The 22,812-nt window shown below is 40.4% G+C and overlaps 1 protein-coding gene and 1 non-coding gene across 6 annotated transcripts in view; one reads left to right on the top strand and one right to left on the bottom strand.

The window, feature by feature from the left end:
• The window catches only part of RABGAP1L (RAB GTPase activating protein 1 like), a 744,918-nt gene that overhangs the window by 619,099 nt on the left and 103,007 nt on the right, over positions 1-22,812 (top strand). The gene's annotated exons all lie outside the window — the stretch shown is intronic.
• Positions 14,495-14,566, bottom strand: TRNAG-GCC (transfer RNA glycine (anticodon GCC)). The gene has a single exon. It is a non-coding gene; the product is annotated as a tRNA-Gly (tRNA).

Genomic DNA, 22,812 nt, shown 5'->3' with positions numbered 1-22,812 from the left:
CACTGGACTACCAGGGAAGTCTTAGACAGAATTTCTTAAATGCCCTTCAGAGATGTCCCAACCAAAGTCCTGGAACCTGAGAATGTGATGAGATATGGCTTCTCTGATTAGATTGTGTTATATGTCACAATTGACCAGAAAATAGGGATGTTTTCCTGATTTATCTGAGTGGGCCTGATCTCATCAAACGAGCCTCAGATGCAGAGAGCTTTCTTTGGCTGATGGCAGAAGGGAAGTCAGGGAGGGAGGAATTATGAGAAGGACTCCATACACAACTGCTGCTTTGAAGTTGGAGGGGACCATGGGAGAAGGGAGGCAGACAGCTTTGAGGAGCTGAGGGCAGCCCCCCAGCCAACAGCTGGCAAGGAAACAGGACCTCATCCATCCTCATCCATAGTTCCACAAGGAACTGTGTTCTGCCAACAACCTGCAAGAGCTTGGAGGCGGATTCTTCCCCAGAGCTCCCAGATGAGAGGCCAGCCCAGTAGGCATCTTGATTTCAGCCTTATGAGACCCCAGGCAAAGCCCAGCAGAACCCACCCAGGGTTCTGACCTTCAGAGTTGTGAGATAGTAAATGAAAGCTGCTTTCAGCTGCTAAGTCTGTGGTAATTTGTTATATAGTAATAGAAAACAAGTAGAGTAAAATTGCATTTTAAAACCTTCATACAGGAATCTGCAAAGATGGTACAGATGAGCCTGCTTGCAGGGCAGGCATAGAGACACAGACGTAGAGAACAGGCCTGGGGACACGGGGGGTGGGGAGCAGGAGAGGGTGGGACGGATTGAGAGCGTGGCACTGACATACACACACCACTAGGTGTGGAATGCATGGTGGAAAGCTACTGTAGGGAACGCAGCTCAGCCTGGTGCTCTGCGATGACCTAGTGGGGTGGGATAGGGGAGTGGGACGGAGGTTCAAGAGGGAGGGGATATATGTATACACACAGCTGATTCATGTTGTTGTACAGCCGGAACCAACACAACATTGTAAAGCAATTGTACTCTAATAAAAAAAAAAATTAAAAACACAGCCTCCGTACCTGTGGGGCTTTATGAGGACTTAGAGGCGGGAGCATCTTTTCTCCTGTGTGGATGTGGCGGAATCGTGCAGATCAGCCTCAGAGCCCCCAGCACAGAGACCACATGTAGAGTCGGGCTGCATGACTCCTGTGAGGTGCCATAAGTAAAACATACTCTGCTGTATTTTCATTATTTTCTCTAATTGTGTTGAAGTGCAATTTTCTTATTATTCTTTTTAGTCAGCGACTCAGTGTATAGGATGATAATTTTATTATCTTAATGAAGAGAATAAAATTTTTATAGCTGTCTTGTTCCTCTCTCCCCCCATTCAGATTATATAGTCTTGAAAGCGATTTGGGGGGCATTTCCATTTTAAATAATCTTTTCTGTTTTCAGTGAAGAAATTGGAATTTTTTTCTTTGGATACTTTAGGAAATTAACTCCTACCTTTCTAAAAATTCTTTGTTTATGTGACCTGGGTTTTATTTTTTATTTATTTATTTATTTTTTGACTGAACTGAATTTATTTATTTTTTCTCTCTCTCTCTTTTTTTAATTTTATTTTTAAACTTTACATAATTGTATTAGTTTTGCCAAATATCAAAATGAATCCACCACAGGTATACATGTGTTCCCCATCCTGAACCCTCCTCCCTCCTCCCTCCCCATACCATCCCTCTGGGACGTCCCAGTGCACTAGCCCCAAGCATCCAGTATCGTGCATTGAACCTGGACTGGCATCTCGTTTCATACATGATATTTTACATGTTTCAATGCTATTCTCCCAAATCTTCCCACCCTCTCCCTCTCCCTCAGAGTCCATAAGACTGTTCTATACATCAGTGTCTCTTTTGCTGTCTCGTACACAGGGTTATTGTTACCATCTTTCTAAATTCCATATATATGCGTTATTATACTGTATTGGTGTTTTTCCTTCTGGCTTACTTCACTCTGTATAATAGGCTCCAGTTTCATCCACCTCATTAGAACTGATTCAAATGTATTCTTTTTAATGGCTGAGTAATACTCCATTGTGTATATGTACCATAGCTTTCTTATCCATTCATCTGCTGATGGACATCTAGGTTGCTTCCATGTCCTGGCTATTATAAACAGTGCTGCGATGAACATTGGGGTACACGTGTCTCTTTCCCTTCTGGTTTCCTCAGTGTGTATGCCCAGCAGTGGGATTGCTGGATCATAAGGCAGTTCTATTTCCAGTTTTTGAAGGAATCTCCACACTGTTCTCCATAGTGGCTGTACTAGTTTGCATTCCCACCAACAGTGTAAGAGGGTTCCCTTTTCTCCACACCCTCTCCAGCATTTATTATTTGTAGACTTTTGGATCGCAGCCATTCTGACTGGTGTGAGATGGTACCTCATAGTGGTTTTGATTTGCATTTCTCTGATAATGAGTGATGTTGAGCATCTTTTCATGTGTTTGTTAGCCATCTGTATGTCTTCTTTGGAGAAATGTCTATTTAGTTCTTTGGCCCATTTTTTGATTGGGTCATTTATTTTTCTGGAGTTGAGCTGTAGGAGTTGCTTGTATATTTTTGAGATTAGTTGTTTGTCAGTTGCTTCATTTGCTATTATTTTCTCCCATTCTGAAGGCTGTCTTTTCACCTTGCTAATAGTTTCCTTTGATGTGCAGAAGCTTTTAAGGTTTTAAATTTGTCATTAGAGCAACTGCTAATCATGAAAGTGCAATCCAATGACACTATAATGCTTTTTTGACTAGTTTTTCTAGAGTCTTACTTGAGTTGCTACATGCATGCCATGCTTTGTCACCTAAGTCATGTCCAACTCTTTGCGACCCCATGGACTGTAGCCCACCAGGCTCCTCTGTCAGTGGGATTTTCCAGGCAAGAATACTGTAGTGGGTTGCCATTTCCTTCTCCAGGGAATCTTCCCAATCCAGGGATCGAACCTGTGTCTCCTGCTTTGCAGGCAGATTCTTTACTGCTGCTCCACCCAGTTTTGTTCTAATGGCAATTTTACCTGCGACTGAATAAAAATTGTTTACCTTTTAAATTGCCAGACACTAGAAGTTATCTTTCAATTAATTATTTGAGTTTAGTGGTGTGGGAATCAGATATTTAATTCATTGGACTTTCATAAACTTCGCCTTGAAATGTCAACTCTGAGAACCACAGAAGAGAAGAATATCTGTTCAGGTCTCTAAAGAGCTTAGGAAGATTCGAGATTGCTTCTGTGGTCTCCATCACTTCAGCTTCTGAGTAGAAAATACAGTCACAAGCAAGTCAGTGTCAAGAGCCCAGCATGATCAACAGATTCAATAACAGGTAGGATGTCTAATTCTGAGTCTTAATGTCATCTGTTTTTGGTCAGTTACGTTGTTCAATTTTTCTTTCCTAGCCTGTTCCAGGGGTTTGTCAATAGTGTGCTGAGGTCAGAGACTGCTTCTGCCTCTAATATAACATCTCTGGGCAATGTGTTATAAAAAGATTTATCTATAATAAATGTGAAACCCAGGAGGAAAAATTTAAACAACTGATTTTAATGACTGTACAGGGTGTGCCTAGCAGACAGAACAAACAGTTTCTATTTTTCTTTAATAATGAAATTTCTTTAAAGACGGTATTGGTCATTTTTAGCAGAAATGTTTTGTTTTTCATAAGGGAATGAAGTTAAATATTTTTGTTTTTTCACGAGATGTTTCTAAAAGGAAGAGAACGATATTATTGTTAGTTCTGTAGTAGATGGAAGCTTTCAGAGCAGCCGCACTAATTATATTAATGCTCAGTGCCAAAACATATAAAATAACCCTCACTGACTGGTGTCTGAATTATGAAAAGGTAAAAACTTGCATAATAGAAGAACACCAGGCTCCTCCGTCCATGGGATTTTCCAGGCAAGAGTACCGGAGTGGGTTGCCATTTCCTTCTCCAATTTGAAAGAAAACAGAGTGCTTTTCTTGAAGTCCAGTACTCTTTTTATCTAATCAAACTACTTTATCTTCTTTATAAGCCATACTTTACAGTTACTGATTTAAAAGAAATTCCCTCTAGTGGAAAATCTGATCTCAGAATTGTGCGTAATTTAGGGGGTCCACACTCCCAGGTCTCAACTCAAAGGCTAGCTTTGCTCCAACGTCCAAGCCTGGCTCTGGTAGACTGTTTTCAAAGACTCTTGATGATCTCTGCTAAACGTTCATTTAGGAAGGGTACAGATCACCCTAAAATCCTGGTTGACTTGCTCCTGAGGTCAGGGTTTTCCTCTGGCATGTTACCTTCCAAATAATGCTTCTACTACGCTAAATATAAAAAATTAGTTTGCCATCTGAACCCTCCACCTAATAATATGTGTCAGAGGTGTGCTGACGGGTGATGAATTTGCTAGCCCCAAAAGAGAAAGAAACGTGTGGGAATGAGGCTTTGAGAAGTATTGTAAGCTGCACATGGTAAATCCAGCATCCGCACATTATAGTTTGCCTTCAGTAATTTGGACCTCCTCAGCTTTGGGGCAATAGTGCATATATGTGGTATAAGATAAGCTTATTTAACAGAGTTCCATCAAGTAAATATAAAAATCTCAATTTTCTTATGGTAATAATATTGACCTTACATTTTTGTTTTTACTTTTTGTTCAGTGGTTTCAGGAATGAATTGCTTGGTAGGAAATCAAGCAATACACTTCCCAGCCTGATATTATGTATGTATTGAGGCTAAAGAGTATTGTACAGAGGAGTGCCCTTTTTCATAAAACATTAGGGGTAGAGAGGGTGGAGCCTTTCCATGTTTTAATAGCAAAGACCTCTCATTGTAAAAAATGAGATTATCCCGTTAGAAACCATATAAATTACTGAAGGGAAATATGACCAAGAATATGTTTTGGTTAAATAGATGCCAGATGCCCATTTCACTGGATGATTACTATTCTAAATATTTTTCCATTAGCTAGTTTCAGCTCAGGAAATAGATTAGACCCTTAATGGCCTAAGCAACCAGGAAATGCACAATATATTTATAGATTTCACCAGTGAATTTGAAATAAAACTTGTCTATTAAAACTTCTGATTGCAATACTCAATGTAAATTTTTTTAATGCTTTTTAAAATATTCTCTCTTGAGTTCAGTTCAGTCACTCAGTTGTGTCTGACTCTTTGTGATCCCATGAACCGCAGCACGCCAGGCCTCCTTATCTATCACCAACTGCTGGAGTCCACCCAAACCCATGTCCATTGAGTCGGTGATGCCATCCAACCATCTCATCCTCTGTTGTCCCCTTCTCCTCCTGCCCTCAATCTTTCCCAGCATCAGGGTCTTTTCAAATGAGTCAGCTCTTTGCATCAGGGGGCCAAAGTATTGGAGTTTCAGCTTCAACATCAGTCCTTCTAGTGAACACCCAGGACTGATCTCCTTTAGGATGGACTGGTTGGATCTCCTTACAGTCCAAGGGACTCGCAAAAGTCTTCTCCAACACCACAGTTCAAAAGCATCAATTCTGCAGTGCTCAGCTTTCTGTATAGTCCAACTCTCACATCCATACATGACTACTGGAAAAACCATAGCCTTGACTAGATGGACCTTTGTTGACAAAGTAATGTCTCTGCTTTTTAATATGCTATCTAGGTTTAATATGCTTCCTTCCAAGGAGTAAGCGTCTTTTAATTTCATGGCTGCAGTCACCATCTGCAGTGATTTAGGAGCCCCCAAAAATAAAGTCAGCCACTGTTTCCACTGTTTCCCCATCTATTTGCCATGAAGTGATGGGACCGGATGCCATGATCTTAGTTTTCTGAATGTTGAGGTTTAAGCCAACTTTCTCACTCTCCTCTTTCACTTTCATCAAGAGGCTCTTTAGTTCTTCTTCACTTTCTGCCATAAGGGTGGTGTCATCTGCATATCTGAGGTTATTGATATTTCTCCCAGCAGTCTTGATTCCAGCTTGTCTTTCTCCAGCTCAGCATTTCTCATAATGTACTCTGCATATAAGTTAAATAAGCAGGGTGACAGTATACAGCTTTCATGTACTCCTTTTCCTATTCTCTCTTATCCCAACCCTTTTAAAAGTCTCATAATCTCAGTAAAGAGAAGTTACCTAAAATCATATTTTGAGGAAAGCCTAAGTTTATATTAAGTGCGGGGAGTCAATTCCTGCTGAGCCTGGATCCTGTGTTTTAGTAGTAGAAACTAATCCATTTCTGGTCTAGTGTTGGAAATCTGTAGCAGTCTAACAGGGCAGCTACCATGGGCCATTCTGATGGCCCTGTTCAGGCCTAGAGCTTCTCCAGTCCAAAAGGCACTGGAGGAAGCTTATCATCACCTTATTTAGCCCTTAGAGTTTAGCTGTGCTCTGTGAAAGACTGGAGTGAGTGTATCCTGTACATAGAACAAAGGCAAGACAGGCTTTGGCTTCCTTTAGGGCTCAGGCGGTAAAAGCGTCTGCCTGCAATATGGGAGATCTGGGTTCGATCCCTGGATCCAGAATATCCCCTGGAGAAGGAAATGGCAACACACTCCAGTACTCTTAGGGCTTCCCTTGTGGCTCAGATGGGAAAGTGTCTGCCTACAATGCAGGCGACACAGGTTCGATCCCTGGGTTGGGAAGTTCCCCCGGAGAAGGAAATGGCAACCCACTCCAGTATTCTTGCCTGGAAAAGCTCATGGACAGAGGAGCCGGTAGGCTACAGTCCATGGGGTCACAAAGAGTCGGACAGAGCTGAGCAACTTCACTTCACTTCACTTCCCTTCCCTCCCAGTACTCTTGCCTGGAAAATCCCTTGGACTGAGGAGCCTAGCAGGCCACAGTCCATGGGGTCACGGAGAGTCGGACACAACTGAACGACTTCACTTTCACTTTTCAGTGCCCTTGCTTAACAGTCAGGAGGGCTGATTACCACCTTAACTTCACCACTGAATAGCTTTATTGGGGGCCTTTGACATAAGCAGTTAAGTTAGAGGACCCCAGAGGCCCAGTACAGCTCTTACACCATCAAGTCTAAATTCCACCTGTGATTTCATGGAATCTTGAAGTAAGCATTCCATTCCCCTTCAGTGGCCATTGTTTTCTGCACCTGGTAAAGAAAGATACAGGCTCTTGAGAGTGAGTGAAAAGAAAGGCTCAAATCAAAGACATTTTAAACAAAATGAGATTAAAAGGTATTTGTTTATTTTTTATGGGAAATGAGGGATTAATCCATGGATTTTCATTGTGTATAAAAGTTTCTTTCATTGTCTTCCTACAGTATTTTAATAGCCTGAATTCTTGAGTTTTTCTTTCTGGCACCCCAGATGTTTAACGCTGTCTTCTGTATGTAGGAAAAACAATAACTGTGTGTTCTCTTGAATTTCGCTAAAGTACCACTTAAAAAAGTAAAGTGTAAACTGCCTTTTAGTATTTGCATTAAGTCAGTTTTTCATGATTGATTGATGCTTATGCAGTGACCCATTTTTATTTGTTTGTACTAACAAGAGCATAGCTTTCATAAATGGACAGTTCAAATGAAAAGATATTTTGTATTATTGAAACTGAGCAGGAGACTCTGGGGCTCCAGGCCACGGACCCTTTCTCTGTCCCCTGTTTCTTGTTTGTAAGGTATAGACTCCAGCTTCCATGACCTTCCCTCAGTCCCAAAGGGAAGATTCAAACAGTTGCTAATCAGAGAAGGGAGGGAGTGAAGACACAAAGGAGGCGACCACCTGAGGCCAAATCCAAGAAGCCAGAGAAGCTCATCAGGAGAGGTCAGATTAAAGGAGTGCAGGCCCTGCACACACCCTGATACTTATTAGCAACTCTGCCCTGGAATCATTGCTATAAAACTCTCAGGAAAACCTCCCCGTTGGGACACATAGTTTTAGAGGCATGAGCCTGCTGTGTCCCCCTTTGCCTGGCAAAGCAATAAATCTTTTCTTTTCTATTTCACCCAAAACTTTGTCTCCAAGATTAGATTTGGCACCGGTGGACAGAGGCTGAGTTTTTGGTATCCCTCTTAACTTTAAAATATTATGTAGCCCTATTCGCATCCATATGCTCTCAGATTAGACTGACCAATTACATATTGGAATACCTGGACCAATTTAAAATACAACTTAAGGAAATTCCTTGAGTCCAGTGGCTGGGACTCCACGCTTTCACTGCCGAGGGCATAGGTTCTATTCCTGGTCGGGGAACGGAACCCCGCAGGCTACATGGTACGTGCAGCATAGGAGAAAGAAATGAAATAAAATGCAACTTAAAACTCATACAGAGGCGGTAAAGGTTCACCACTACATTTTATAGGATTTGCTTTTATTTTTCTATTTTATTTATTATATTTTTAAGTTAAATACCTTTAGATTAAAAGGCCCCAGGAAAAACACATGAAAAAACCTTTCCAAATTTAAGTTTAAAACACCACACTCTTCCTCCAACCCTGCACACCACCTAATAGCAGCAAATCAAGTTAATCAAGTAGTATAAACCAAAAAGAATGGAGACTCTATCCACCTGATTTTACAGATCTTCACCAGCAGCAGTTTCCCCTTGATGGTATTGTCAATCAAAAGTTCTTGTACCCAACACACAGTGAGACCAGACAGACCAAAATATCAGAGTTTGGAGCCCGAAAAGTTTATTACAGGGCCAAGTGAAGAGAACAAGTGCTCTTGCTCAAAAAATCCTGAACTCTCTGATGGTTTTCAGGGAAAAGTTTTTGTAGGAAAAATTTGGGCTGAGGGTTGCAAGTGTGTGACCTTCTTCTGATCTGTTGGTGATCAAGTAACAGAATGGTGTTGGAGGACTCTTGTACTCAGCCTGAAGTTACCATCCTCTATCTGAGTGGGGGCCTTAATTCTAGCAGAAGAACACAAAGGTATTGTTATATATATCCCTTGAAGACCCTGATGCTGGGAAAGATTAAGGGCAGGAGGAGAAGGGGGCGACAGAAGATGAGATGGTTGGATGGCATCAGCAACTCAATGGACTTCAGTTTGAGCAAACTCCTGGAGATAGTAAAGGACAGAGAAGCCTGGCATGCTGCAGTTCATGGGGTTGCAAAGAGACACGACTGAGTGACTGAATCACAGCAACAGTCCCTTGATAAGGAACAGAACCCTTCTTTATCAGTGTGCTCTTATTTCTTGACTGCTCCTCCTTTGTTTGTGCATTCCTCTTGCTGGCTCATACAGTAAAGTGTCTGCCTGCAATGCAGGAGACTTGGGTTCGATCCCTGGGTTGGGAAGATCCCCTGGAGAAGGAAATGGCAAACCACTCCAGTATTCCTGCCTGGAAAATCCCATGGACGGAGGAGCCATGTGTCCATGGGGTTGCAGAGTTGTACATGACTGAGCGACTTCACTGTTAGTTAGTAACTGTTTGAATCTGCCCTTTGGAAATGAGAGAAGGTCTAGGAGGCTGAAAACTTTTTCCTACACACAAGAAAAAGTGAACACAAAAAGCATTTGTACCTGGCGGGGCCCCACAGGCTCCTGCTAGGTTTCAGTAGGAAGCACTGATCTTATCAAACCTCTATAACTACATCCATCATCTCTCTAGCTCTTGTTCTGTACAGATCCCAGAGGCTGAGGTCTACAGTTAGTCAGACTTAGTTTGCTATACCCTGCCACACTCCATTAAAGAATTACTTTTTTCCCACTTGGCATTGTTTCTTCTTCCTTCTTATACCACTTTCTCACTTTGATCTTCCTCTCATTTTTAAAATGTAATTTGTTCTTACTTTTTTAGTTGCCTAAGTCCTAGGCTTTGGTTTCCCCATCTTGTTGCAGGAAGGGGGACCCCTTTCAGGACGTGAAATGGGCTCTTATCTAACACTAAGAAATGAATTATCTGAGGAGACACATGTACTGACAAAGCAAGAGACTTCATTGGGAAGGAGTGCCCAGGCCAAGAGCATCATGTGAGGGAACCCAGGAGGACTGCTCTGCCGCATGGTCACAGTCTCGGGTATTATGGTGATGGGGTTAGTTTCCAGGTTGTCTCTGATCAGTCACCGTGACTCAGGTCCTTCCTGGTGGTGCATGCATCACCCAGCCAAGATGGATTCCAATGGGGATTCAGGGAGCTTGGTGTGGGACTTACGGACTGGTGTCTCCTCTCTCCCTTTGGCCTTTCCTGAATTATTCTAGTTGTCGGCATTTTGTTATTTCTGTGTTCCTTACCAGGACCTCCTTTTGTAAGATAACTCACGCAAGTGGTTACTCTCATGCCTGGCCGGGGCTTGTGGTTTCAGTCAGTGGGTTCCCTAACAATGTATAAATCAGGAACTAGATTTATAGTCAGTGCCAATACTCTGTGAATTCATAGTGGTATGTACTTATGAATAAATAAAATTGTCACCATTTTGATGATAAATACATCAACAAATTATTTGTTGGAAATGAGGGTGGGGAGAAAACTTTTCTTCTACCCGCTCAGGTTTGGTTTCTTGGGAACTGTGAGTTAAACTGACAAAAGTCGTATATTTCTTCATTGATGTTAATATTTTTACATGATTGGAAACTTCACAGAAAAGAAGTGAAAAACCAATGAAGCATTTGGACCTGGGGCCCACTTGGCTTCCCATGGCACAGTGGTAAAGAATCCCCTTGAGAATGCAGCAGACACAAGAGATGTGGGTTCGATCCCTTAGTTGGGAAGATCCCTGGAGTAGGAAATGGCAACCCACTCCAGTATTCTTGCCAGGATAATTCGTGAGCAGAGGAGCCTGGTAGGCTACAGTCCATGTGATCACAGAGAGTTGGACACGACTGAGCAATTGAGCATGTACACCCACAAGAAATTGTGACAAGACAGGAAAAGGGGACTGGGGCTTCTAGGAAAGTGAGTTGTGGGAAGATGACTAGAAAATGCGTGAGGAAAGCATGGTAGGTAAGGGTTGTAGAGGAGACACATTTACTGAAGGAAATTTCCTTTGCAAAAGAGAAATGTATGTCCTGCTTTTGGGATTCCCAGGTGGCACAGTGGAAAAAAGTTGCCTGCCAATGCAGGAGGTGTGGGTTTAATCCCTGAAGATCCCCTGGAGGAGGAAATGGCAACCCACTCCAGCATACTTACCAGGAAAATCCTGTGACAGAGGAGTCTGGCGGCTACAGTCCATGGGGTCACAGTCGAACACAGCTGAGCATGCAGGCACATGCGCTTCTTTTCGGCAGATAAGGGGAGGACAGGAGCTCCTCCTGTGTCTGCTGTTTCTCAGTTGCCTTCAGCTTTAAATAATCCTTAAGTCACATCAGCATATTTGGGGTGTTATATTCTGACCACCTTCAGAAACGTAAGAATCTGAAAACCATTCAGAACCTCGTGTCTCTGAAATTCATTAATTCTACTGTAAGGAAGGAATCAATAATTGTCCATCTATCCTTTGAGGTTCTTGGTTGAGACACCTCCTATAATAAAACACAGATTCATAGGATAAAAACAAATAGGAGTTTGATAACATGCACACATCCTATATACATGGGAGATATCCAGGAAAACAGAGCAACTTCCCAACATTGCCCAAAAAACCATCTTTGATAGCTTTTCCAGCTAGAGACAAAAAATGTTTAGGAGGACAGTCATTTATGGGAGGAAAAGCACAGTAAACAGGGACAAGGTTATTATGCAGAGCTTAAGTGCTTACCTTCTCCAGTGGTAAGAGTTTCTAGAAATTTAGAATCATCCTTCTCTTCCTGGTACAGAGAGAGACTATAAGTGTCTCTTACAAAAAAAAAAAAAACAAAAACAAACAAACAAAAAAAAAACACACACACACACAAAAAAAGTGTCTCTTACAAAAGGATAGCTTTTACTTGGTTTTCAGATCTTTTCCTATGTCTGCTATTTTCTTAAAATTAATAACTCTAAAATTATCATTATGCCAAAGAGGCATTTTTAGGGTGAATATTCTGTTCCCTTTTGCAACTTTATAAAACTGATTGATGACATTGAATAATATATATTTCAACCTGTAACTAATTAATACTGATATATAAACAGTACCTATAACAATGAGGTACTCACAGGTGATTTTTTATTTTCCAATTTTAAGAATATTTAGTATCAAAATATCAAGTTGTATATATTAAGTACATTTTTGTGAATTATACCTCAGTAAGGACTCCATTAAGGAGAAGGCAGTGGCACCCCACTCCAGTACTCTTGCCTGGAAAATCCCATGGACGGAGGAGCCTGGTGGGCTACAGTCCATGGGGTCACTGCGAGTCGGACACGACTGAGTGACTTCACTTTCATTTTTCACTTTCATGCATTGGAGAAGGAAATGGCAACCCACCCCAGTGTTCTTGCCTGGAGAATCCCAGGGATGGGGAGCCTGATGGGCTGCTGTCTATGGGGTCCCACAGAGTCGGACACCACTGAAGCAACTTAGCAGCAGCAGCAGCAAGGACTCCAAGGAGATCCAACCAGCCCATCCTAAAGGAGATCAGTCCTGGGTGTTCATTGGAAGGACTGATGCTGAAGCTGAAGCTCCAGTACTTTGGCCACCTCACACGAAGAGCTGACTCATTGAAAAAGACCCTGATGCTGGGAGGGATTGGGGGCAGGAGGAGAAGGGGACGACAGAGGAGGAGATGGCTGGATGGCATCACCAACTCGATGGACATGAGTTTGAGTGAACTCCGGGAGTTGGTGATGGACAGGGAGGCCTGGCGTGCTGTGATTCATGGGGTCACAAAGAGTTGGACACTACTGAGTGACTGAACTGAACTGAACTGAACTCAAGACTGAAAAGCGGGCTTCCCTCGTAGCTCAGTTAGTAAAGAATCTGCCTACAATGCAGGAGACCTGGGTTTGATTCCTCAGTTGGGAAGATCCCCTGGAGCAGGAAATGGCAACCCACTCCAGTATTCTTGCCTGGAGAATCCCATGGACAGAGGAGCCTGGCATGGTGTCGTAAGAGTTGAACATGGCTTAGCGACTAAACCACCACCAAGGCTGAAAAACAAAAAGAATATTTGAATGTTCTGGTTGTAATCTCTGAGGCAAAGACTTTGTCAAAGTGAAAGAAAATTTATCACAGTATGAATCAGTGGCTTATTTTTTGTGATATTTATGAAGCAACATCGTTTGAGTTGAAACTAGAAATTATTTTCAAAAGTCTGATGGTTAGAAGTAAATTTGCAATCAAAAATAATCCCTCTCTTAATTTACTATGTGTTCAGGGTTCCCAACTCAGGTCAGTTTTCACTTCCAGGGGACATTTGGCAATGTTTGGAAAATTTGTCCCAGCCTTAGGGGAGGGGCGCTGCTGGTTTCTAGTGCGTAGAGGCCAGTAATGGTACAAAGTATCTTAAACAGGACAACTCCATGCAGCAAAAAGTTATCCATCTCAAAATGTTACTAACACCAAGGTTGAGAAACTTTTCTGTATGTGACTGTGACTCAGGATGAATTCTGCAATTTGATGCATCTATTCATGTTTAATTCTAGTAGGTCTTAAAGATAAAATAATGGTTGTTAAAAATGTCACATCTCAGGTGCTTCCCTTGTGGTCCAGTGGTTAAGACACTGTGCTTCTACTGCAGGGGACATGAATTTGATCCCTGGTTGAGGATCTAAGATCCCACATGCTGCAAGGCCAAAAAAATATAAACAGAATAATTTCTTTTAAAAAAAGAAAGGAAAGAGGCTGTATGAGATTAGATCTTCACAGTGGATTCTTGATTTTGGTCTGAGGCAATATTATTACTATGGTAAAACAAAAAGAGAAAGCATTTAAAAGATTCTAGTAACTGGTACTAAGGGTCCCATCTGAGAAGGTTTAAAGACTGAGTAATCATTCTTACATAGATAAGTCTTGTATCCTCAAAGTGGAGTCATGGACTGTTAAGCTAAACTGGATTTGACCAATCATTTAGTCCAATGCTGTTGCTTTAAAATAAAATAAGAAGCTGTGTATCTAAGCTCATATGGTGTTTTGGTTGCAGAGCCAAAACAAGTCATGATTACAATCAAGCTACAAGGCACTTCCTTCCCCTCCATGAAGATAGTCATCACATTTGCAGGTTCTTTTCATTGACTCATTTAAGTTGACCCTCACTAGCCTCTGCATCAAGGTTTGTTCATTGTGGACTTTAAGAAAACTCAGTGAGGAACTGATTTTGTGAATAAGGGAATTGGCAGTTGCAGCCCTATAGCATTTACACAATTGCAGCATGATATTAAAAATGGTAGGGTAGGGAATTTCCCTTGAATCCTCAAAATGATAGAACTGGAATTCTACTTACTATCCTCTCTTTCCCAACAATAGTTGGATTTCTACAGCCATTTCCCCTTCAGTCATTTGCCTCTTTGCTTTTTTAAAGAAGTTTCCATTATTATACCTAATAGATTCAATAGCATTCATCTTTACTCATTGTGTTGCTATAGTGAAAAGAAGAAAGTGTTAGTCAGTCAGTCGTGTCCAACTGTTTGTGACACCATGGACTGTACCCCTCCAGGCTCTTCTGTCCATGGAATTCTCTAGGCCAGAATACTGGAGTGGGTTGCCATGCCCTTTTCCAGGGGATCTTCCCCACCCAGGGATTGAACCTGGGTCTCCCGCATGGCAGGCAGGTTCTTTACCAACTGAGCCACCAGGGAAGCCAAGATCTGTTTTTTTCTTTTTTTTTTTTTTTTTAAAAAAAAAAAAAAAGGTTTTTCCAAAATGGTGATGTTAAAGAACAGAATTTTCAGAGATCTTAACAATTTAAGTAGCATCATGAAGTGGTAGCTTTACTAAAATGCCATGTCACAACCAGATACATTTTTTTTTTTAAGTGTAACCAGGCATGTGACATATCTCAAAACTGGGAATTTGAAGAAATATTGTTGGAGAAAGAGATCTATAGAGATCACCATTAGTGGTAGTAATTAGAGTATATCCTGATCTAATTTGAGATTTTCAAAATAATTAGGCTGTTGAGTGTAGAGGTCAGTATAATCATTACTGTTTCAATAAAATTAAAATATTAATGTGCTGAAATAGCATCTCATTTGGTACCAGTGGAAAACAAAATGTTTAACCATTATTTCAAAAAGCACTAAACTTCTGTTACTGCCTGATTAGCTGGTTAATGTGTTTTCCTTTATACTTTTCAAATGCTGTTCTCTAATTTTTTGTTCAAGTTTTTTTTTTTCTGAAAACATGCTAATTTCATGTGCTTTAGCCCTACAGAAGAGAATGTTGCCTAGCAACCACCAGAATAACTAATAAGCCTATATCTTGTAAAGCCTTAAAAGACTTATTTGTCTTAAATTTATGTATTTCTTTATTGGGGTGGCTTAGACGGTAAAGAATCTGCCCGCAATATGGGAGACCCGAGTTCAATCCTTGGGTCAGGAAGATCCTCTGGCAACCTACTCCAATATTCCTGCCTGGGAAATTCCATGGACAGAGGAGCCTGGAGGGCTACAGTCCATGGGGCTGCAAAGAGCCTGACACAACTGAGTGACTAACACTTTATTGATCATTAAAATCAAGAGGAGGTTTGTTTCACTTTGAATTTCTTCCAACTTCTGCTTTTATTATTAATTTATAGATGTTGCCTGTTTTGTAACAAAAACAAAACATATAGTATATTTAACATGAATGTCTCTTTTCTCCCATCAACCTCTTAACATTACCCTGTGTTCGTCATTTGCTTTAGTTATTCTTTTCTGATAGGATGGCCTATCAGTGATACTGCTGACTAAAGAAATGTTTTCTAATTCATTGGATATAGAATTCTACAATATTGGTTTTTAATGCTAAGAAGCTAATATATTAAGTACATTAAGGTTTTAAGAGAGGGAAATGCTTAAAGATTCAGTTGAAGTGGTTGATATTACATATAGTGATTTTATTTTTGGTTATTTGACCCAGAAGTACCTCAGAAGAGTTATCTGAGCTAAGGGCTTAGAGTGGGAGGTGGTGCTGCCACATTCAGTCTCCTGTCAAACTCGTCACTTAGCCTTGGCATGTTCACTTGTCAGAGGTTTAAGTCTTCCCACTATGGCATACAGAGCTTTGCCATTGTTACTCAGTTGCTCAGTTGTGTCTGATTCTGTTGAGACCTCATAGGCTGCAGGACACCAGTCCTCTACTGTCTCCTGGAGTTTGCTCAAGTCATGTCCATTGAATTAGTGATGCTATCCTATCATCTCATCCTTTGCTACCTTCTTCTCCTTTTGCCTTCAGTCTTTCCCAGCGTGAGGGTCTTTTCCAGTGAGTTGGCTCTTGGCATCAGGTGGCCAAAGTGTTGGAGCTTCAGCTTCAGCATCAGTCCTGCCAATGAATATTCAGGGTTGATTTCTTTTAGGATTGACTGGTTTGAACTTCTTGCAGTCCAAGGGACTCTCAAGAGTCTTCTCCTGCACCACAATTAGAAAGCATCCTTCCATTTTAGTTCACTGATTCCTAAAATATCAATGTTCACTTAGTTTACCTTGATTCGTGGACCTAATATTTCAGGTTCCTAGGCAATATTGTTCTTTACCACATCAGACTTTACTTTCACCGCTAATTCACCGTCAGACACATCCACAAGTGAGCATGGTTTCTGCTTTGGCCCAGCCTCTTCGTTCTTTCTGGAGCTATTTCTCTGCTCTTCCCTGGTAGCATATTGGACACTTTCTGACTTGGGGGAGTCATCTTCTGATGCCATATCTTTTTTCTTTTCTATACTGTTTATGGGTTTTTGAGGCGAGAATACTCAAGTGGTTTGCCGTTCCCTTCTCCAGTGGACCATGTTTTGTCAGAATTCTCCACCATGACCTGTCCATTTTGGGTGGTCCCTCAGAGCGTGGCTCATTATTTCATTAAGTTACAAAGGTTGTGATCCCCGTGATGATTTTGGTTAGCTTTCTGTGATTGTGGGTTTAGTTCTGGAGGCTGTGGGATTGTAGTTCTTGTTTCTTCTGTCTGTCCTCTGATGGATGAGAATAATAGGCTTATGCAAGCTTTCTGATGCAAGGGACTGGCTAAGGGGAAAACTGGGTCTTGCTCTGGTGGGCAGGCCATGCTCAGTAAATATTTAATCCAGTTTTCTGCTGATGGGTAGGGCTGTGGTCCCTCCCTGTTGGTTGTTTGGCCTAAGGCGGCCCTTTCCTGGAGTCTACAGGCTCTTTGATAGGGCTAAAGGCAACCTCTAAGAGGACTTATGCCAATGCGTGCTTCCCAGGACTGCTGCTGCCAGTGCCCCTGTCCCCTCATCAGGCTACTGCTGACTCACACCTCTGCAGGAGACCCTCAAACACTCACAGATATGGCTCAGTCTCTTGGGGGGGTCACACTGATATAAATACATATCAAATAAGATGCATATGTGCCAGAGTCAAACAGTTTAGGACAAAAAAATAATCTTTTAAGAGAGGTATGTATGAAAGAGGGACTTCCCAGGTGGCACTAGTGGTAAAGAAGCCACCTGCCAGTTCAGGAGACATAAGAGTTGCAGGTTTGATCCCTATGTTGGGAAGATCCCCTGGAGAAGGAAATGGCAAGTCACTCCGGTATTCTTACCTGGAGAATCCCAGGGACAGAAGAGCCTGACAGACTACAGACTACTAGTAGACTCTACTAGTAGTCTACAGACTAGTAGACTACAGACTACTCTTTGTGACCCTATGGACTGTAGTCCATAGGGTCACAAAGAGTTGGATATGACTACAGCGACTTAGCTATGTATGAGAGAGAAAGATAGACAAAGAGAAAAACGAAGATAGAGAAGAATGGTGAGGAGAATAAGAAGTTATGGTTGAAGTTTAAAAACTCTTTGAACCTTAACATGTTAGTTTTAAGACCAGCTTACTATTTACTAAGTAAATAGTAAGTTATCAAAAGTAAGTAAGACCAGATTATTTACTTACTAAGACAGTTTTTCCAGAGGAAAAGAAAAAAAATTTACAAGATCACTAATAGTGACTAAAATAGTTAATAAAAGTAGACACTTGTTAATGCTTCAGTTCTGTTTTTCCAAGCACAGATAATGGGCGATTTCTTTTATCCTTTATAAAGTTTAATGCCAGAACTCTTTGCTTAACATGAAGTTTATTTAGCCTGCTTTATGAACCAGTTTTCTTGTAAACTCTATTTTAGGCAGCTCTCCTTTATACGTGGGAATAGAAAAGTGAAAATTGGATAGACATTTGATAACTGAAATTTACATAAAATGAGACTTGTATTTATTTTAACTCTTAATTTTAACTTATTCCCATAGCCTAGCTATTTGATATAGATGATAAAAAATAACACCCACCAATTAAAGTCACTAATTAGAGTTTTTCCCTCTTTCCCTGTTTTTGCACTCCTTGAAAGAGAAATACAAGTAGTGAAATGACAAAGAACTAGTTGGCCATTAGAAGAAGCAAAAGACATTATATACATAAATTTAAGTTGTCCACAAGCCATTAAAAAAGATTTGTATCCAGTTTTACAGTCTGACCATTTATTCAGATTTGCTTGTTTAGAAACATAATTTCAGCTAGTTAATTTTTTGTTTCACCATTATCTCAATTGTAGTTAAACATTGGTCTAAAAATATGTCATAATCTCATATTATATTGCACAATTAAAATTCTCCCTAAATGTATGCTAAGTTTAATATAAAACAACAATTCCATAGCATTTTAATATTTAAAATTTGTATTTAAGAACACACTGAGGATTTTTTTTTTAAAACTTTACAATATTGTATTAGTTTTGCCAAATATCGAAATGAATCCGCCACAGGTATACCTGTGTTCCCCATCCTGAACCCTCCTCCCTCCTCCCTCCCCATACCCTCCCTCTGGGTCGTCCCAGTGCACCAGCCCCAAGCATCCAGTATCGTGCATCGAACCTGGACTGGCGACTCGTTTCATACATGATATTATACATGTTTCAATGCCATTCTCCCAAATCTCTCCACCCTCTCCCTCTCCCACAGAGTCCATAAGACTGATCTATACATCAGTGTCTCTTTTGCTGTTCTCGTACACAGGGTTATTGTTACCATCTTTCTAAATTCCATATATATGCGTTAGTATACTGTATTGGTGTTTTTCTTTCTGGCTTACTTCACTCTGTATAATAGGTTCCAGTTTCATCCATCTCATTAGAACTGATGCAAATGTATTCTTTTTAATGGCTGAGTAATACTCCCATTGTGTATATGTACCACAGCTTTCTTATCCATTCATCTGCTGATGGGCATCTAGGTTGCTTCCATGTCCTGGCTATTATAAACAGTGCTTCGATGAACATTGGGGTGCACGTGTCTCTTTCCCTTCTGGTTTCCTCCACACTGAGGATTTTAATACAGGATAATAAGGACAACATAATAAGGAATGTGGGCTTCCCAGATGGCACATTGGCCAATGCAGGAGACTCAGGAGAGGCGAACTTGATCCCTGGGTCAGAAAGATCCCCTGGAGTAGGAAATGGCAACCCACTCCAGTATTCTTGCCTGGAAAATTCCATGGACAGAGAAGCCTGGAGAGAGAAGAAGTCCAAGGGGTCACAGAGAGTCAGACACAACTGAGCAACTGAGCATGCATGCAATAAGGAATGCATAGCCAGACATTCTGTAAATTAATGGCTGCTTGTTTTGCCTGATTCTTTATGTATCAGGTTAACTAATAAACTACTTAACCTGGTTAAACTAGGCCTTCCTCACCTAAATATATGAAGCTTTACTTAGATCTCAGTGAACATTTAAAATAAGGAAGATGTTTTGCAGAATATGTATATCCTTAGGCCTGAAGGTGGTTGTCGTATTAGAATCAGTGACTGAAAATGAAACTTTTAGTCAGCTATGCAGGCCCTAATATTCCATCTTAACTTCCTGCTTAGTTTGAAGAGGAATTAAAGCATAAAGATTATAGCTATTTTTATGATCTCTATGATTTTAGAGAGAGAGTCTCTATGATGATACTTGCTAACACTTCTTAAGCCTGAAATGATCACTTTTTTGGAAAAAATTTTAGATGGAATATAAAAAGTAAATTCTTATCAAAATGAATAAAATTAGAATGCTTTGGGCATTGCTACTTATGACTACTGTTAAAAAATTATCAAAAAAATTATCAATACCTTTTTATTATTTTACTGTCAGCCAATTAAGCAATTCACTGTTGCTCTTAACACAAAGAAGAAGCTAATTTTTAACGTCGTAAACACCGCCATTGACAGTTCAAAGAGTGCTGTCTCAGTTCACATGGTATTTGTTGTTGTGGCAGACTCTGAGTATGTACATCGCAGTTGTCAGTAGTTTGCCTCCAGTCTTTTCTTTTTCTTTAATTTGCAAACGCCTAGTAATAAACGTTATTAGATGCAATGAGTTTTTAGTTCATATTTTCAATATACAGTGATATAATATTAAAAACAAAATTTTAAAACATTTAATATAACATTTAAAACAAAAGAGAAGAGAAATACAGAATCTCACTTTAGAAATTTTAAAGTTTCTATTTCAGGATCTCCAAGTTGAACTGTTTTTCTTCTCTGTTAAATTCATGTTATGAAGAACTTGTTGTAGGTGGAGAAAAAACAAAAAACATGAAAAAAAAACACCCAACACCCAGAGCCTTTGTAATCATGTATATCAGTTTTAATCATGGTTCTGATTTACTACTGGTAAGACCTCAAATAAACTCTTACGGCAGTGGTTTCCCCTTCTGTAAATTGGGGATAATAAAACCAGTCGAATAGTATTGCCGTTAAAACTAAAAGAAATACAAAATAGTTAAAGCACCCCCCCCACCCCTGGCACAACAACTGTTAAATGTGTGTTATTTTTCCTCTCCTTCCACCTTCACCCCTAATCAAATTCAGTTGATATCTTTGAACCGAAGTAGATTACAGGTTTATTGGTCAGTTCTAAGCTTGTGGATAAGCTGTTACTCTAAACTATTGCATAGGATATTTCTTTTGACTCTAAGATACAAATGAATGCTGGAAAATCTTATTATAATACAATTATGAAGAAGGATTATGTATTTGCACATGATAGCCCATTGTAAGTGTTTTCTTGATCAGGTTTTAACAGATGGATATCGTTATACAACAAATGCTGTCTTTGTTCCCTGTTCTTGTCACAATTGCTCAATTTAATAAAAGGTAATTGATTAGGCTCTGTTTGCACTGTAGTCAGGAAACTGGAGAGGGAAGTTAACTGTAAGAGGTCCCCTCCCACCCCATTATCAGTCTTTTACCTCCACTAACCTGCTTCAATTATTTCTGACAGAAGGATTTGTGTAAATTACCAAATGACTCCCAAACAAAGCAACATCTAGAAAGATTAATTGTGTTGGGAAAACAGGTACAGGATTGAAGTTGTATGACACTTTTTATTTCTCCCTCCTGAATTTTTTAATTGGACAAAAAAAATAGAAATGGAGGTACTGACTGCCGTCATACACTGAGAACAGCCCCCGCCTCATTTCTAAAGGTTATATTCCATCTTCTCCGTTTTTGACAGATGATCTTACCCCTCCAGCCTTTTCTCTTTTTTTCTTTTCTGGCCACATGGCGTGACTTGCAGAATTTCAATTCCCTGACTAGAGATTAAATCCAGGCCATAGCAGAGAAAGTGCTGAATCCTGACCACTAGACCACCAGGGAACTCTCCATCATTTTTACTAATGTTGATAATAATAGCAACTGTCACTAATCAGATACTTTATGGAGCCTGGTGGCTTAGTAAGGACTTTTATATGCATTATCTTATTCCTCATAACATTGGTACTATTATCATTTTCTCATTTTATGGATGAGAAGACCAATAGTGAGACAGCCTGTGGAACTTGCTCATGGTCAAAAAGCTAGTATGTTGCAAAGTATTGTATCAAACCTGGGTATTTTGAATCCTGGAGTCTATGTGTTAACCATTATACTGTGCTTTCTCTAATGACCTAATGACAAAAAAAAAAAAAGTGGAGGCTAGAAAGACAAAAACCCTGTAGTCTGCACGATCTGCCCTTGGCCTACATACCTTGTATTCCAAATTTGTTGACCTGAGATTAGAAACCTACCACAGGCTGATTCAAAACTGCCTTTGAAACCTTATTTCCTACTGTATCTAAATATCAGTTCACCACTCTGACCAGGCTAATTTTATTTTTTCTCTTAAAAAAATTACTTTTCTTATGAAAACGAATCCATTTTTTTCCCCATGAAGACTTTCCTGTCTGCAGAAGGACTTAATTCTATTATAATCCTAATGTGACTTGACAAATACAGTGCATTGTATTGTGTGACCTGAAGTGTGTGAGTGTGAAGGAGATCCCAGCATGGAAGGAGCAATGGTGTCTGGCTCAGGCCTGATTCTCCCTGCATGTTTGCTTACTTCCCTTATCTTACTTTAGTCATGAAGCACACGGCACGCACTTTGCAGCCAGACAGGCTGGTTTTGGAATCCTGTCAATTCCATTTCTGACTGTTGAGAACAGAGTCAAATCCCTAAACTTCTCCACACTTTAGTTACTTCATCTATAAAGCAAGGATATTTGTAGTACCTAGTTTGTTGACTTATGTGAAGATTAAATGAGAGTCTGTGTCTAGGGCAGAGTGAGTACTTGTTAAACACTAGCTATTATAGAATTTTAGGGTAAGTTGTTCAGTCGCTCAGTCATGTCTGACTCTGCAACCCCATGGACTGCAGCACACCAGGCTTCCCTGTCCTTCACTATCTCCCAGAGCTTGCTCAAACTCATGTGCATTGGATCAGTGATGCCATCCAGTCATCTCGTCCTCTGTCGTCCCCTTCTCCTCCAGTCATTATTATAACTAGTTATATTTTACTATATTACAAATCTGTAAGCCCATCTCATGCATGTTGTAGGCATTCTGTAAATGCTGCTGTTTTTATTTTTATTGATATAATTCACATACC

Source organism: Bos grunniens, chromosome 16, assembly GCF_055505025.1.
Source record: "Bos grunniens cultivar Pamir isolate PY7600 chromosome 16, Bosgru_T2T1.0, whole genome shotgun sequence".
NCBI classification, from domain to species: Eukaryota; Metazoa; Chordata; class Mammalia; order Artiodactyla; family Bovidae; genus Bos; species Bos grunniens.
This window is presented reverse-complemented; position numbering and strand designations above follow the sequence as displayed.